The 18,616-nt window shown below is 47.9% G+C and overlaps 1 protein-coding gene across 3 annotated transcripts in view; it reads left to right on the plus strand.

Moving 5' to 3' along the window:
- The window catches only part of SLC25A51 (solute carrier family 25 member 51), a 93,170-nt gene that overhangs the window by 64,534 nt on the left and 10,020 nt on the right, over nt 1–18,616 (plus strand). The window lies entirely within an intron of this gene.

Genomic DNA, 18,616 nt, shown 5'->3' on the forward strand with positions numbered 1-18,616 from the left:
AGCATGCAGGGCAGTGCAAAAAGGGCTTGCAGGCAGCTCTGGGGAGTGGCGGTCAGTTTTTCTTGAAGGAGCAAATGCGTTTCAGCCCCAAAGGGTAATAAAGGATTTTTGCATCTGCAGAAGGAGTGGCATTAGGGCACATGTAACTTCCACCTTCTTGATTGGCCACACCCCCATTCAACTGGGGGGATACTGATTTCTTCTTTCTTACCTAATTTATGTCTTCCTGTCTAGGCATCTGTTTAGTGATTCTTCTAAGCTTGACTTTACTCACACATACACGATCAATTTCACATTCTATTGATAACTTATGGCAACAGTTGAGGATCCTCCCTCTAACTAGTCTTGCTCAATTCAATTTGCTTTCTTTTTAGCATAGCAATGAGATTTTGAGAAGGTCTTCGCTATCTATTCTTATCCAGAAATGTATTCTCTCTGTGAATGCTAAGTAAGTCCATGCCAACAGGCCAGTTGACATTCTAGCAGCCTGGACCATAGTAGAGAGTGAATGAGAGAGTCTTTTTAAACACCTACCCTCTTTAAGGTCCCAATTTGATTTCCTGCTAATACAGACCACTTTGGTACCATACTGGAACTGCAATCATATCATCCCTTGATAGGCCTCCAGCACCGGTCTTAAGAAAGGGCCCACAAACAGTTTATTGAATTTCTTAAGGCCCCCACCCCCCCTACAGAAGTTAATGGTTTAGCCTCCAAAGACTTAATATATTCCTTCCACAGCAGATTGCTTGAGGAAAAAAATCCCCAAATAGTTTACTTACAGCTTTGTTTATATTCCAAACCAACTTTCTCTTTTCTCCCAAATGGTAGCACTTTAGTCTTCTCCATATTTATGATTAACCTTTTCCTCATACAATATGCATGGAAGATAACTAGCTTCCTCCGGAGGCCAAATTCAGTCAAATCTAGAATTACTAAATCATCTACGTATAGGAGACAGCTTACTTGTTTACCATTCATTTTGGGGCTGGAAGGTAAATCAGCCAAAAATAGACCAGAATGGGAGCTAACATGCATCCTTGTATCCGGCCTTTTCTTATATGTATTCTCCTTGAAAGTGGCCCATCAAGATCTAATTCCACCTGGGCCCAATTATCTTTTTGCAGTTTTTGTAAAATTAAAAGTAGACCTCCCAGAATTTCACAGTTTCTTAGCGTATCCCATAGGGGGGCTCGATCAACAGTTGCATGTGGAGCAAAGCAACAGTATAATTCTCCACATTGCTCTATTGATTTCATAGCTAATGTCCATAAGCTAAAACAATGGTCTATTGTAGAGTGCCCTCCTTTGAAACCGCCTTGTTCTAAGGAAATTATTGAGTTTGTTTCTGCCCATTCTTTTAACATCCACATTAAGATTTTGGAAAATACTTTCCCACTCATATCTAGCAGGTTTATTTGCCGATAGCTTATGGGGAGAGAATACTCACCTTTTTTTTATACATAGGTTTAATAACTGCTCCCTTCTAGCTATCAGGGAAACACTGTATCTGAAGGATTTTCTGGAAAAGAGACTAGAGCAAGTTGGTCCACCAAGCAAAATACATTTTTATTATCACTGCCAGTAGATTGTCTGGCCATGCTGCTTTTGTAAGAGTTAGTGACTCAATTGGCTTCTTGATTTTTGGCACTGAAAATCTCTCCTTTATTCCCTCATTAATATGAAATAATACGGGACCCTGTGTAATTAAAACATCTTCATTGTAAACGTCTTCCAGGTGATCAACCCATGCATCCTCTCCCACAGAGCATGTCAGCTTCTCCTGATCCTTTTCTATACCATTTTGTACCAACTTCTAAAATATTTTGATGTTATTTGACTCTTTTGGCTCAAGCATAACTTTCCATCATTCCTCCTTATGTGCCCGTTTCCTGCTTGCTACCAGTCTTTTAAATACTTTTCTTAGGTCAGTGAGACAATATCTACCCACCTTATTTCTTGAGAACCTTACATATCTTTCTATCGTCCTCATTCTTCCTTTTATATGTCTGTGTTTATTGTCAAACCAGATAGACCTTTAGACATGCTACTACTTCCTTGATTAGGTCCTCATACCACTTACTGAAATCTGGGGGTATCTCCTCTGCTGTAATTTCTGTATAGTTATATTGGAGAGCCTTCAGTTGGTTTAAGTGCTTCTCAGACAATTTTGTCCTTATTCTTTTTGGATAGTGAACTTTTACAGGAAGTACCTTTTTCTTTTCTGAATCAATACCCGAGCTATGTATTGTACTTGAAGGATAATGGTCACTCCCTTCCAACTGCAGTACCTCAAACTCCCTAATGTAACTGAAAGACCATGCATGGACAAACACATCATCCATAGGGCAATTGGTCATTAAGACTCACAAATCCATATGATGTAAGAAGATCCAGCAGCAGTACATCTCTACCTGTTGGAACATTTCCCAGAAAGCGGGCACTATTTATGTTGAAGGCAAACAATAGATCATCATACTTTTGGTCAACCTTTTGTGGGGACCAATTTATGTTTAAAATACCCCATTAAAACTAGCAAAAATTGTGGGTACGATGAATCCATTTTAACCACATCATCTTTAAACATCTCCATATTTTCTTTATGATGGAGAGGATTTCTTGCATGCATATAGATATTAAGAACAATAATGCAATCCTGGTCTGTCTTAACATTCAGCAGTTTTACTCCACAAACTAGAACTCATTTACTACTGATCTTGATTTCCCACTCTTGTGGCAACTTTAGTAGAAATCAACATTAACATCCCCCTGAAGGACGTCCTGAAGAGCTATGTAACGCACCCTGTTGGATGTCCAAAAACCCATCTATTTGTGAGGGTTCCATGCACAGCTATGTTTTCTGGAAACAAAAGATTGAAAACTGATCAAGTATTGTTTTAAACATTTGCTGCTTCCTTTCCTTGCTGAACCCATATGTATTCCAGGCAAACAAAGAAATACAGTGCATAAATTCCCATTCTAGGTCTACATTGCTCAAGTTGTCACAGCCTTCCTGAACTTCCTCCTCCCATCTTAGACGGGCACACCTATTTTAGCTATATACATTTTGCCTGCCTAGATTTCCCTACCTTTGGGGCAGAAGAATTTTCAGATTGCCTTCTCTATTTTCCATTATGTGCCTTGACTTAATTTGATCCCTATGCAAATCCAGCTTAACTTGTTTTAGCAGAAGACTTCTGTGGCATTACAAAAAGCCCGACCTATGGGAGTTGTTACGAACCACCCCCAGAGAAATGTTTACCCCCTTGGGTTTTTAATTCACTTTTGACCTTAACCAGAACATCTTGAACCAGCGCTAAATATAATAGAATTTTTGTTACATCTTTACCTTCTTGTTCACCACAAAGCCAAATTGTTTCATGTCGCTTGACAATATTGAATGGAAGCTAGGGCAATTTCAAAATAACTCAAGCAAGCGAGATCTATTTAAAGGATTTAACTTCCTGTGCCTTTTCTTTCGCAAACGTTTAGGGACTGGCTCTAGAAATACCCAGAGGGAACTTACATCCTTCTCCTGAGCTTCACTATTCCTCCTAGCCATGATGGTGCCCACACAATGATTGCCACCAGACTTGCTTTCCTAAACCTGGCTCCAGATTATATACATCTAATCCTCTTTCCATTTCCCTGGAGCGCACCCTTCTGGGGCCCTCTCTTTTGAGACCCTTGTCCTCACATCTTTGACCTTTTTGCCTACTCCGCCTATCCGTTGTTCCTCTAGCCGAATCCATCCCAATACCAAAAGAGGAATGCCTATTCTTTAACAGCCTAGATTTCCTGCTGGTATTATTTGAATCAGGACAGATTCCTCTACCTCAACCTTTGTCTTGGGTAGCACTTGAAATCCCATGTTTCCTCACATCACCATTACTTGTTTATGACCTATGTCTTACAAATTTTAGAATGGGCCTTATATTTCCTAACCCAGGTTCTTGAAGCGCAGTGACCTTCCTCTGTTCTCTTTCTCTGCCTTAAGCGCCCTAAGGGAGGGGTGTAATTGATAGTAACTGTCTGATTTTTTTTTTATTAGCATTGGACTCTTTGATATATATATGCTAAGGGTAATGCCTCAGAGGTAGGAGTTGTGTCCCGGATACATGGAATATTGCCCTCACCAGCACTTACCCTCTGACTTTGTGAACTCGTCCCCACATTCCACAGGTCTTACTAACGTAGGAATACAGCTACTATTCTGTTGTAATTCTGAAACAATGGTCTGCAGGGAGAGTTTGAGACTCCAAAGCATCTGTGTTTAAAACTACAGCCTCAAAAATGCCCTGTAGATTTTTTTTAAATTAAGACCATGATGTCCAGCATAGATGAGGAAGAACTTGATCTAATATCCAAGTCAATGGCCAAGTTAACGGGGAGGTCTTGATGGGAAATATTCACCAAACTAATCAAGGGCCCATCAGGTTCACTCTTGTGGCAAAAAAAAATGGCATTACGGGGCTTTGTTGGTATTCCTTGGCCTTTTGAGCCTTCTGAGGCTTGATTCTCATGAACCCTACGTAGGACCGAGTATTTACCTTCCTGTAAATCCCCTCCCAAAGTCCTTCCCATTGACAGGCATACTGAGGATGACAGTCTGGGCTCTAAATAATCCATTTCTGGTTCGCTTGAGGCCTGGAACTCTTGAAGGTCTGCCATGTCCAAAAGGGGAAATTATGTTTCTCTAGGGGATAAAGAAGTGGGGGGTGACGTTGCACTGTCTTTTCTCACCAGTTTGTTCCTAAGGTGTTTTCTTGCTCACCTTGCAAAGAAAAAAGGATCTTTGAAAGAATTTGTAAGTTTTTGAGCATAGGTAAAGCACAAACAGCTCTTGGTCTCCGGTATGCTGCCGAGCCTTGTCATACAGGTCGCTCAATGAGACCTATGCTAGGGTAAGACCTCCCCAAAAATAAAAGGAGCCAGGTCCCCCTGCAACTTCAGCCTCTGTGGGGTGCTTGCAACCGAAGCCCAGGACTCGAGTAAGCTCCAACGCTGCTCCGCTGCATGTCCGACCCTGCCCCAGCTCTCCAGGGCAGGCCGACATGTTATGGCCTCTTTAGTAGTGCTCCCAGCAATGGTTCGCTACTACCACCACGCCGCTACAGGCTGCCTCACTGGGGCACACTTCAGATCCGCTGCGAGCTCAGTGCGTCCTGCACCAGCAACGGTATGCCTGTTGTTTCTGCGAAATCCAATGTATCCTCAGTATCCTGCGTATTCTGCAGTGTTCCTGTGGTAGGCCCGAGCACGCATCGAGCACGGATCCAGGTCACCACCCGTCAGACACAAGAGTGACTCCAAGGGCTAGTTGACTGGCCTGCTGTTCTGAGGTACAGGTATCTAACAAGGTCCAGATATCTGTCCTGCATCTGCCCGGCTTCAACTGGACCTGCCTGTGCCTTGCTGCTGGCCTCTGCTGGAGCGAGTCGTGACCCCAAAGAGGTACCCCCAGGTCCTTTACCCTTGGCTGGCATCAGATTGTACTCCTCCTGGACCAACTGTGGATTCCCTCAAAGCTGACACAGCGCAACTCAGGACCTCGCATTAAAGCACCACGCAGCTCCTGATTACTTGCCTCATTTGTACTGACGCAGGGTGAAAAAACTTGAAGTAGGACCTCACTTTGCAGCTCCTGATCGTCGGCCTCACTGTAAATGAGGCAACGTGATGCAACTCAACACAGCACTTTGTGTAGGAAGCTGGCTTGGTGTGTGGTGAGCACCTGTGGCGTTACCACCTTGCACCATGGTCCAGTTATTCCCTGTTAGTGAAGTGTAGACAGTGTCTAGGAAGCCAGGACTCTCTATCGGTAGCTGTGGATGAGTAGCCAAGACTTATCTAGGAGACATGGAAAGCTTATGCAATATCACTATAGTCACACAACAACATCACACATGAAAGAACCAAACCATGTTACCCTAATAAAGCATCTTTATTTTTGTAACAGAAATACTACAATACTAATAGGCAGTCCCCCCCAACTGGAGGTAATTAAACATGCTATTATATACCCATAAGTAATCTGTTAAGAGCATAAAAAGCAATAAGCATTGGTAAAAGCAATAGAAATACTGTAGGCCCTACCAAACATATACTAAATAAGTGGAATGCGAGATACAGTTCCCCCACTCAAGGATATGGAATTGTTACAGGGGAGCTGGAGGCACTAGGAACCCCAAGAGGTGAGTACCAGAATGACCCCCAGCGACCAGGAGAGCAGAGGTAAGTACCTGGTTTTCCCCAAATCCACAAGAGGACTTTGGAAAAGGACTGTGCAAGACCCAAACAAGACTGGAAGAACCCAAAGCTGGATTCTGGCATAAGAGGGCCTGCAAAGGAAGGCGACCAAGTCCAGTTTGTCATGAAGTGTCCGGTTGTGGCAGGAGCCACTACTCACTCTTCTGTGGATGTAGGACCAGGTTGACGGGGGTGAAGAAGACCAGCTGTGCAGCACCGGAGCTGAAGAGGAGTCCCTGAAGTGATCAGTCAGTGTCCCATGTCAGCTGTCGGGTTGCAGTAGGTCAGTGGTGCAGAAAGACTACCAACAAGCTTTTGCAAATGCAACAGAGGAAAAAGAAGTGTGGCAAGGCTGAAGAGGACCAGCAAGGCCTGGGGAACTGTGCCCAAGGAGGGGAATCCGTGGTGACCCTCAGCAGTCGGGAGAGTCACAAGAAGAGGAGGCAGCCCCCACAGGCAACCCACTGGCAGCAGGCACAGCAGTCGCAGGGAGGCCCACTCAGCACACCTGAAGAGGAATGCCACATCACTGGAGCAGCAGAGAGGAGACTGTGCTTGGCAGGAAGAAGCGCTGGTTCCGGGGGCTACATGAAGCCTGAGGATCCCTTGGAGGAGAAGCAAACAAGCTTTGGTAGATGCAAGAGTTGCCGTGCACAGGGGTACTGTCCTGCAAGGAGAGACAAGGGCTTACCGCCTCCCAAGTCAGACAGCTGGCAGAGAGGACCAAGGAGACCACTTCAGACCACCACCTGTGATGTAGGATCCACGCAGTTCCAGAGGAGAGCAGATCCACACAGCTGGTTGTAATTGCAGTTGGTGCCTGCAGATGCACCAAATGTGCCCTTCAAAGCATACTGTGGCTTGGGGGCTACCTCTCCCAAGCCATGTAACACCTATTTCCAAGGGAGAGGGTGTTATCTCCCACTTCCACTGGAAATCCTTTGTTCTGCCTTCCTCTGTCTAAGCTGGTCAAGCAGCAGGGTGGCATAAACCTCTCTGAGGGGAGACAACAGCGCGGGCTGCCCGGAAAACCCCAGAAGACTCGTAGAAGCAATGCTGGGGGTCCTCTAAGGAGCACCCCAAATGCATGGAATCATACAACCAATACTGGCAACAGTATCTGGGTATGATTCTGACATGTTTGATACCAAACATGCCCAGGTTCGGAGTTACCATTGTGTTGCTGGACACAGGTAAGAACGACCTGTGTCCAGTACACAGGTAAAATGCCTTCCCTGCACTTACGAAGTCCAGTGTAATGGAGCTGGAGTTCGTAGGGGCACCTCTGCTCATGCATGGGTGCCCTCACACACATGTAGCTGCACCCTGCCCTCTGAGCTATGAGGGCCTACCATAGGGGTGAATTACAGTGACCTGGTGCAGTGACCTGTAGTGAAAGGGTGCATGCACCTTTTCATACAGGCCGCTATGGGAGGCCTGCTGACTCATTTTGCATGGGCTCCCATAGGTGGCTTAATACATGCTGCAGCCCATGGGGAACCCCTGGTGCCCCAATGCCCTGGGTACCTAAGTACCATATACTAGGGACTTAAAGGGGCACCAGTATGCCATTTGTGGGGTGTGCAAAGTCCTAGGCAACCACATTTAGAGGGATAGAGCACAATCACTGGGGTCCTGGTTAGCAGAATCCCAGTGAAAACAGTCAAAGCATACTGACAGCAGGCAAAAAGTGGAGGTAACCATGCCAAAAAGATAGTACTTTCCTACACATTGCATCTCAGAGTCCAAGTACAACCATGTACATTGACCAGTGGATCAAACTCTGTTCTGTGCCCGGCCTACGCTCTATCGCAGTAGCTTGACCTTGTGACTTTGTCCCGGTCCAACGTGACCAGATAACCCCATTTGGCACTTTACATTTTTTAGTCCGACGTTTGCCTCTAACACTTTTATATTGCATATCTCCAGTTCTACTTATTAGATTTCTGTTGTTTTGTTGGATTTTTCTTGTGTTTTTACTTTATTACCATTTGAGTGCTGCATAGATACTTTACACATTGCCTCTAAGTTAAGCCCTGACAGCTTTTGTTCCAAACTACCAGAGGGCTAAGCACATGTTTATTTGGTGGCATTTTGTGGTTTACCCTGACAAGGATTGTTGATGTTGCTTGAGAAGGACTCACACCCACCTCAACCAACATTCCAATTTTTGACACCTGGAACCCGCCACCAGCTAAGTCTACCATTGGGGCATCAGGCAATTCATTCCAAAAGAGGATCTAAAGTCCTTAGTTCAAGCACTGGTCCTCTCCAGACTGGATTACGAGAACTCCCATATATCCTCTCCCGAAATCTCGTCCTCCGCCCACCAGAGCAGTGCTTCACATAGCTGCCCACTTTGTCACATTGAAATTATAGCTCAATTTAAGGCGTGCAGCACTCAAAAAAGCACTTTAAAACTTTGGTCCCTCCGCTCTGGCTGGAAAGGTGAAGTTCTCTGCCACATAACTGAGTTCTAGGAGTCCTTGATCTGTAGCCTTGACCATGTTACCAATAACCATGTTATTACTAGTATCTCTGTGCAAAAGGTCTAACGACAAGGTGATGCTTAATCAATAGTGGTCACTATAATGGGATTCTGAAATCTGAAATTTCTTCACCAACGAAAAGCTGAAACAAAAGTAAAATCAATTATTATTATGGGGTTTTGAAGATTAAAGCCTCTTCTGGTGTCTAGTATGGCTCAAGTTAAAATCCAAAATGATGGAGTTGAACCTTTTCACCTTGTGGTATGTGTTCCGTATGCAACGTCCGTGCTGAGTCATTACCCTCTATGTGGTTGAAGACATAACAGGATAAATTGCACATATGTATATTAAAATCACACAAAAGAACAGTAGTTGTGGAAGAGCAGGTCCCTTCTTTGCAGTGCTCAAGGAAACCTTTTAAGTATGTTAAATGTTCAAAATAACTATCTGCAGAAGGGGAATTGTAAAATTAATCACAATGTCAGTGCTGTCTTGAAAAAATAATCTCACAGCCAATAAATGAGGAGACCCACATTCCAATAGGATGTTTCTTTAATTTAAATCCAAAGAAATCAAAATAAGACCACCACCCTTGGCACTACCACAAGTACCTTGTGTAGTTAAAGGAAGGTAGACTCAAACCCCTCCACAAAAACTCCATTCGATACTTCTGAGGTTTCTTGAAGAATAATAATCTTATAGCTTTTCAGGACGGCACGCCAGTGTAGTTCATGTTTCTTGTTACCCAGTCTGACACATTTCAGCTTGGGAGTGATTTTTTTTTTTTGTTTGATAACTTTGTTTATTGGTTTTTTACAACTTTTAGTAATCATTAATAAATATATATGCTCTTCAATACAAGCCATAAGTAAGGACTCATTTTATACATTCCGGTCGCGGTTAAAGACTGGTTCATTGCGTTATTTATGATCATCCACCTGTACCTGCCATCAACGCTTCCCATCCATTCTCGTGTCCAGTTTCTACCCGCGCACTCGGTATCCCCATTTAAACTGTAAACCATCTAAACAACAAGATAGCTAAAAGGTAACTACTGAAAACAAACAATGCGCGGGTGGAATAAATTGTGGCATTTGAGACCCATTCTTGCTAGTACATGTAGATCACTCTACTGTTGGGTTTGTCTTAAGCGTTCCCCTGTCCCTTCCTTGTTGTGTGGTTTCCTCCGTTCCAACAGGAATCCTCCAGGTCTTAATTATAATCACACTTCCTATCCAGGGGGTATCTGGGTCTTCCTTCCCTCCCCAGAGTCCACCCTTCACTGCAAATTAGTACATCTCTGCTCGTGTACCCCTGAACTCATGCCTGTCCTCCCGCATACTTCTCTCCCCCATCATCCCTCGCCTCAGTCTCCTCTCCTAGCATTCTGTTGTTCCTGCACTCCTGTGTTCTCTCACACCCTCGCCTCCGATCCTCCCATGCCTCCATTATTTTTATCCACAACGGGGCCAAATGTTTGGTCCTAATCCTCCTCTCTCTGCAGCGCCTGAAGTTCGGCTTGAGCCCATACCGAGACATCAGTTCTCCAGTCCTCCAATTTTGGTCCCGACTGGGACTTCCAGGTCATTGCTATTTGGCACCTATACAAGACCAGTGGAAGATCTAAACACCTACTACCCACTCTCTTAGATGCAGGTCTCTTGTGTAATCCCACCAAACACAGGAGGGGGCTCATGTGCAGGCGAGTGCCGAGGGTCTCTCCCTGGTCCTCCAATAGTGTCATCCATCTCCCCTGTTTGCTGGGGCAGTCCCAGACCATATGGTGAAAGTCTGGATCCGCCGTCTGACATCTGGGACAATCCCTGGGCTCCCCCTATGTTCTATGGATATAGTTGTATTGGATATATTTGAACTGTGTGTTTCTGGATACATTCCAAGGATATGCTAATACTCTCTGCTACTCTGTATCTGTTAATTCTCTACCCCCTGTCTCCTCCCATTTCGTCCTCAGGGTCTGTAAGGGCTTCAGCGTAGCATCAATGGAAGCCTTGTCAAGTTTATTGACTAGACGACTGTCCTCCCCCGTCAGTAGTAAATGCAATAAGGCATGGGTCTCCGGCTCTGCGTTTACTGTAGACTATAATCGTCGCACCGCTAGGACCAGCTTTTGGTACGTCAGAAATTGTCCCCCTGGGATCCCATCCTCCTCCACTAGTCCCACAAAGGGTCTCCGCATCCCCTCTTGAATAAGGTCCCCTAACGTCAGCACCCCCGCCTGGATCCAGGCCCAGACCTGGCCCCCACTCAAGGTGTGGCCCGACGCTCGCAGCGGTATACCAGTCAGCGGTAGCCCAGGAGAATAGGCCACCATCATCTCAGTGTGCTTCAGACACTTCTTCCAGCAGGAAAGAGCCGCCGTCAGTAGGACTGATCTCCCAGGCAGAATTTTCCCAGCTCCCAGCAGGCCCGCCAACAGGGCATCCGTCGCTATCTCACCACCGGTACACTCAATCCAGTCTGATGCCCCCCGAGACCGACCTGGCCACCCATTGACGTTGGCATGTCCGGTAGTACAATTCAAAATCTGGGACTGCCAGCCCCCCTCTAGGGCAGGCCAGCGAAGAGTAGAGAGCGATGTCCGCTGATGCCCCCATCCCATAAGAGCCCCCTAAGGAGCACATTTAATTCCCTAAACCCGCTCCCTGGAATAGTCACAGGTAGATTCATGAAGTAATAGAGGAGGCATGGTAACATGATCATTTTAGATAAGGCCACCCTGGCCATCATTAGGAGTCTCAGGGAGCGCCAGAACTGCACAGTGGATCGTAGGGAACGGAGGGCCGCTCCCAAGTTCCCATCGCGCAGATAACTCATATCGTGGAAGATCGGAATGCCCAAGTACCCAAAAGAGCGTTGTGACCAGGGGAGATCAGCAGGGCACGTGGACGGGCACCCGGCACCCTCAGATAGCGGGAAAACATGCGTCTTCCCTTTGTTAACTCTGTGACCCGACCGTACACCGAATCCCTCAAGCTGCGCCAGTGCCCATGGAATTCCAGACCCGTTGTCCCGCAGATATATCAGCAGGTCATCTGCATAGAGCGATATAATGTGTTTCTCCCGGCTCAGCATTACTCCCCTACCCCGTCCCTCCACTCGGAACTGCGCTGCCAAGGGCTCAATGACAATCTCAAACAATAAGGGTGAGAGGGGACAGCCCTGTCTGGTGCCACGGCCTATTAGGTTGGATTCGGGTACCGTTATCCCCACTCGCACCCTGGCCACTGGTTGATGGTATAGCAGCTCAACCCAGTGTATCCAGTTCTCTCCCATCCCCATTCTTATCATCACTGCTCAAAGATAGTCCCATTTCACTGAATCAAATTCTTTTTCTAGGTCTACCGATAGGAGCATAGCCTCAGGACGTCGCTCCTCTAATGGCCGGTGCAGGATCATAAATAGCCGTCTAAGGTTCAGGGAGGTGCTACGTGTGGGCACAAAACCATTCTGATCCTCATGAATAAGACCGGGAATATGCTGCAACAGCCTATTAGCCAACGCCTTGCTGAGGTTTTTTACAATCACAATTCAGCATGGACAAAGGGCGGAAATCAGTCACCGACCTTTCGGGTGATTTTGTCTTGGGTAGTGGAACCACCAACACCTCCCTCAGGGTCCCCGGAAGAATACCAGTCTCAAAGACTTCCCCATAAAGATCAACCAATACTGGGGCCAGGATGTCCACGTACATCTTATAGAACTCCATGGGTAGCCGATCCGTGCCTGGAGTTTTACCCGCAGCCAATTGTGTAACAGCAGTTTTCACTTCCTCCAGGGAGATCGGTTCCCCCAAATGACCCCTATCGTCCGCCCTGAGGCCAACCAACGGAAGGGACTCCAGCTGATCCCCCACTATCCACGGCAAGTCATCCCCAGGGTGCCTGTACAGGGTTGTGTAGAAGGATTTGAAAGCATCATTATTCTCAGGTGGTGTGTAAACCTGGTCCCGAGGCACCCCTCGTACACTCGTTATCGGGGCGTTTCCTCCCGCAGGTTGTACCAGCCAAGCAAGTAGTCGGCCCACCCTGCCCTTCTCGGCCTTTTACCAACATCATGTGCTTCCGGTAATCGTGGCATCTTAATCTTTCTAGTGTCTAGTGAAATGCCTCTCTGGCCTTGAATATTCTACGGTTGGCTTCCGGGTCCGTTCACTGCTCAACCTCTCTGTCATGAAGGTCCTTTTCTAGCTGAGTCAGTTCACTAACAACAGTACGTCTGATCCCCACCGACTGCCCCATGTAATCAATCAATAATATTTATAAAGCGCGCTACTCATCCGTGAGGGTCTCAAGGCGCTAGGGGGTGGGGGTTTACTGCTGCTCGAAGAGCCAGGTCTTGAGCTGCCTCCGGAAGGTGAGGTGGTCCTGGGTGGTCCTGAGGTTGGCGGGGAGGGAGTTCCATGTCTTGGCCGCCAGGTAGGAGAAGGATTTCCCACCTGCCGTGGTGCGGCGGATGCGAGGGAGGGCGGCGAGTGCGAGGCTGGTGGAGCGAAATTGACAGATGGGCGTGTAGAAACTGAGGCGACGGTTGAGGTATTCGGGTCCCTTGTTGTGGAGGGCTTTGTGTGCGTGGGTGAGGAGCCTGAAGGTGATCCTTTTGTTGACGGGTAGCCAGTGCAGGTGTCTCAGGTGGGCGGAGATGTGGCTGTGGTGGGGTATGTCGAGGATGAGGCGTGCGGAGGCGTTTTGTATTCGCTGAAGACGTTTCTGGAGTTTTGCGGTGGTTCCTGCGTATAGGGTGTTTCCGTAGTCCAGGCGGCTTGTGACGAGGGCGTGGGTCACAGTTTTTCTGGTGTCGGCGGGGATCCATCGGAGCATGCGGAGAGTGAGGAAGCAGGAAGACGAGACGGCGTTGACTTGTTTGGTCATGGTGAGAATCGGGTCCAGGATGAATCCGAGGTTGCGTGCGTGGTCTGATGGGGTTGGTGCGGTGCCCAGGGCCATGGGCCACCAAGAATTGTCCCAGGCGGACGGTTATGTTCCCGAGGATGAGGACTTCCGTTTTGTCTGAGTTCAGCTTCAGGCGGCTGAGTTTCATCCATTCTGCGACGTCTTTCATTCCGTCCTGCAGGTTAGTCTTGGCGGTGGTAGGGTCCCTGGTTAGGGAAAGTATCAGCTGGGTGTCGTCGGCGTAGGAGATGATGTTGATGTTGTGTTTGCGTGCGATGTCGGCGAGGGGGCTCATGTAGACATTGAAGAGAGTCGGGCTGAGCGAGGAGCCCTGTGGTCACTACATTGAGCGTCTCCCAGTCCTTACTACTGGACCCCGTGGAGCCCTTATTGATCCTAATATGTTCCCTGAGGTGTGTCCGGAGCTCCTCTGTACACTGGATCCTCCAGCGCCCGCGGCTGAAGTCTCCATATCGTAATAGGGGCCCTGGTCTCTGATCTTCGCCAGGTGAGCTGTAATGGGCTATGGTCTGATAACATACGGCCCAAATACTCAGAATAAACTATCTTGTGGGTAATGGAGCCCGAGCACACCACCCGGTCTATTCTGGTGTGTAGGTGATGTAGTCAATTAAATGAGTAGTCTCTGAGCTGCGGGTGCTGTAACCGCCATATGTCTTCTACTCCCCAATATCTCAGCCACTCTCCAAGATTCTCCACCATTTTATGTGCCGCCGCTCCATGCATGGGAGGAAAGGAGCGGTCCATTCCCAGGTCCAGTACACAATTAAAATCATCCCCAATCAATAAGCGGTCCCCAGAGCACCAAGCCATTCGCCCGAGAGTGTGTGCCAAAAGGAAGGTCTGTTCCTGATTAGGTGCGTATATACAGCTCAGCACTACGAGCCTACTGTGCAGCCCACCCTCTACAATGACATATCTACCATCTGGATCCAGATCTATTGAGAGAGCCTCAAATGGGACCCCAGCCCTGACCCAAATCAATGCCCCCCTTGCACACGCCGAATGTGCAGTGACGAAAAGCTGTCCCCTCCATCTAAGCCTCAGTTTATCTACCTCCTGTGTGGTGAGGTGCATTTCCTGGAGCATTGCTATGTGTACCCCCCTTCTTTTAAGATAGGACAGGATCTTATGACGCTTAACCGGTGACCCCATCCCCCGGATATTCCAAGTTATCAGCTTGTAGTCCATTGATATGTGGGAACTGAGTCAATAAGGATCATCACCCCCTCTGGTGCCCGCATCTCCTCGTTACTCTTTCATGTCTCAGTCGTGCCATGTATAATGATTCCAGTGTAACTGACCCCCTGTGCATGAAATGTAACAAAAACATCAAACCCAAACTCCCTCTTCCCAGGGCAATCCCGCAGCGAGCGGTTGTCCAGTTTACACTCAGTGAACAAAACAGTAACGTTAAGTCATGTAGAGTTCTCGCCATTTGGTGATGTTGGACGAGAATCCGGGTGGGAGGCCTTTATCACTTATAGGCCCCTAACCAAGTCGCGCCTCCAGAGGAAGGCCCAACACCCTTCCCCTTGCACTCCCTGCAGGTCATCTGCTGTTTGTTGGGTCACTATTGGGGCCCCATCAGAAAGGTAGGAGTCCAAGTCCGTGGAGTAAGTTCGGTGATCGAGTCCCCACCACTGGCCTCAGCTGTCATTTTTCCCTGTTGCAGTGATGCTACAGCTTCCGAGGCTGATCTTCTAGCCAGGTCTTTCTGTGCCGGTGTTGGTCTGGTTCCCGTGCGTGACCTGTTCTGGGGTCTCCTCTCTCCCCTGTGCCTCTGTCTGTGTGATGCCGCAGGCGAGGACCCAGAGTTCCCTTCCACCTTCTATGCCTCTAACCATTCCCAGGCTTCCTTCGGTGTCTGGAAGAATGTGCTGTGACCATCCTGAATTACTCTCATCCTGGCTGGGAATAGGAGCGAGTATTGGATACCAGCATCTCTCAAGGCCCTCTTCACCGCCATGTAGGATGCCCTTTTGGTCTGTACCTCAGCAGTAAAGTCCAGGAATAGGGTCACTGATCCGTTATCTATCCATCCTAAAAGGCCCTGCTTCCCTTCCGCAGTGTAACAGGATGTCCCTGTCCCTGTAGTGTAGCAATTTAGCTATAACAGTCTGCGGAGGACGTCCAGGGGCCGCTGGTCTCGCCGGGACTCGATGGGCTCTCTCCAGAGCAAAGAATGGGGTGAGCAGGCCCGGGCCACTTCCTGCTTCATCCACTTTTCAAGGAATGCCATTGCATCCGTCCCTTCAGCTCCCTCGGGCAGCCCAATAATGTGCACGTTATTTCGCCGATTGCGGCCTTCTGCAACCTCTGCTCAGCGTTCGAGTCTCTGAACACAGTCTGCCAGTTGCACTAGTGTAGCCTGTTTCTCTTGCTGCGCTGGTGCCACTCCTGTGAGCGTCGTCTCTGCCTCTCGAACCCTGTTCGCAAGTTTCTCGTGATCCGCACGCAGCAGGCCCAGTTCCACCGATACCTGGCCAGTTTCTTGTTGAAGAGGGGTTTTGGGCTCCTCTATTGCCCCCAGAATCTTGTCCAGTGTCACCTGCAAAGAGTGCGGTACCGGTTCGGCCATTTCCTAAGCGATTTGGCCGCCAATGCATTCTTTCCCTTGCAGCCTTCCCTTCTTGCGACTTTGGGTCAACATGTAGCCTCCGGGGCGAGGTATCCCTACCCAGGAGCCAGCAGCGGTCACAGCGTTCATGCCTCCCCGGGAGCCAGCAGCGGTCACAGCGTTCATGCCTCTGTCCTCTTCTCAGTCTGCCCTATGCAAGCACCTAAAGGTGGCCGTCTCCCTGGATATAGTTCACTTCCAGCCACTGACCACTCCTGGTCACCTCTTCACCTCTTCCAGTGGAGCTCCCAGAGCCACAGTGTGCACCCTCAGTAAATCATTAGCGCCATGCCCCGCCATTGCGTCTTGTCTACTGCGTAGCAGCCATAATCAGCTCTGGGTCTAGATAAATGGGTCTGAATAATTTGTCCAGCCCTGCGCACTGTTCCTCTTGAAGTGATTTAATAAGGATTCTAGCTGGGCTGAGTCCACCACCACCGTTGTAGGCTGCTTCATTCCACCCAACCCATGGTTAACCAGAAGACCGCTCCCACACACCCCACCCAGTGTTCTGCTGCTCCAGATCCCCTAAGAGGACCCTCATGTGTGTATTTTTCAGGGCTGTTTTTTTTCTTCTGTTTGTGGGACGGCATTGCGAGTCAGAAGGAGGTTCGGAAATACAGTTATGGCTCTTGCCTGTGACAATCGGGTAAGAGTAAGCCCTTGGGCCTGCAGGAGCTATTATCCAGTGGCCACTGAGAAGCGTCTATTATGACCATGATACTCACTGCCCTGCAAACCCCCTACCCCCATATCAGTGTTTCCTCCTAATCCCAATTCTTCTTCCACCGAGGTTATCGCCTCGGTTAAGGTACACAAGCCAGAGACTAAAAAGGAAATAATAGAAGACTTTTTACTGCTGCCCTTCCGAGTATTAGGGATATGTGCCTTCTGCTGACCCATAATGTTCTTTAATGTACCTAATATCAGAAAATAGATGACGGAGATGTGGCTCAGCCTCATCCAGGCATACTGGTCTGGTCTTGGCCCCCACATGTCCCGCAGGTGGGGAAAGCGCTCTTTGTAGCACCACAGTTGATGCAGCCCCACCTCCTGTCTCACTTGCCTTCTTGAATTCTGGACCCTGAATCTACAAGAGCAGCATTTTTTCCATCCATCTTTTATTCTAGCAGTTCACCACACGATCAGGAAGATCCCTGGCTGCTCGGATTGTGGTGGCTCTGGCCGGGCATCAGTATGGATTCCCCACCCGAATCCCCCCGTCCCCCACCCAACCACACTTTCTATAGTGGGACCACATCTTCCTCCTTCCAGTCTGTGACGGAAGAATGAAGGAAGGAAAAAAAAGAAAAATGTGCTCTGCCTCTCATTACCATTACTCAACTTGAGTGCAAATGTAGAATGGAGAATTCTTTCAGTTATACTCAACTAACATGCTGTTCACTTGGCAGCAGGTGGCAGCGTCATGAACTGCTTTTGGTGTTTTTCATAAAGATCTTTGTGCGCTGGTACCTCGTACGCTGGTGTACTTTACACGTAGCATTCCAGTTCCTGTGGAGTTGATCTTTAACGTCTGGGCCTATGCTCAGAGAATTTGGGGTTTCTGGTGGCTATTCAGAAGTCCTTCCCTTACTGTTCTATCACCAGGGACTAGCACAGAGAAGCAAACCCCTTATGTGCTCAGTTGATTATGTGATGTCCTTATCACTCCATCTGGCAGAGACCAGCGCTGGTGGATTCTTGGAAGATTTATTTGTTGCAGCTATTCAACAAAATCTGCTGGAACAAGCCAGGGAATGTTTCTTCTTGGCCAGTAAGACTCTCAAGCGAAATATATGCACCTAATGTGTCTGTTCAGTCTGGCATGGTGCCCTTTAGCCATTATGTATTCACTCTTATTTTTGCCAAGCTGATGTACAAGCCCTTGGACTAGTGGCATCCTATGACAAATCTGTCATGAAAGGTGGTTTTCTGATTGGTTGTAACATAGGCCAGTTGCATTAATGACTTTCAGGCTTTAGAGTCCTCATTGATGTTCCAGAGGGACAGAGTGGTCTCCAAACTCATCCTTCTTTCATTACAATAGTGCTGTTGGAGTTCCATCTGAATGAGGAGATCGTCCTTTCTGACTACATCGAAATTCATCCTCAGATGAGGACGCCTGCACAGGTTTCTCCCATTATCCAGCGACTCCCTCAGTCGTCTGTCACGACTCCTACACTAATTTGCCATTTTTTAAAACCCTTAATGGAACTTGGGTGCTGCGTGTAAGGTACACTAGCATATGAGGTACCGACACACAAAGCCTTTTATCAAAAGCAACAGTAGACGCAGTTCGTGATCCTGACCCCTAGTGACAGGTGTAC

Source organism: Pleurodeles waltl, chromosome 1_2, assembly GCF_031143425.1.
Source record: "Pleurodeles waltl isolate 20211129_DDA chromosome 1_2, aPleWal1.hap1.20221129, whole genome shotgun sequence".
NCBI lineage: Eukaryota > Metazoa > Chordata > Amphibia > Caudata > Salamandridae > Pleurodeles > Pleurodeles waltl.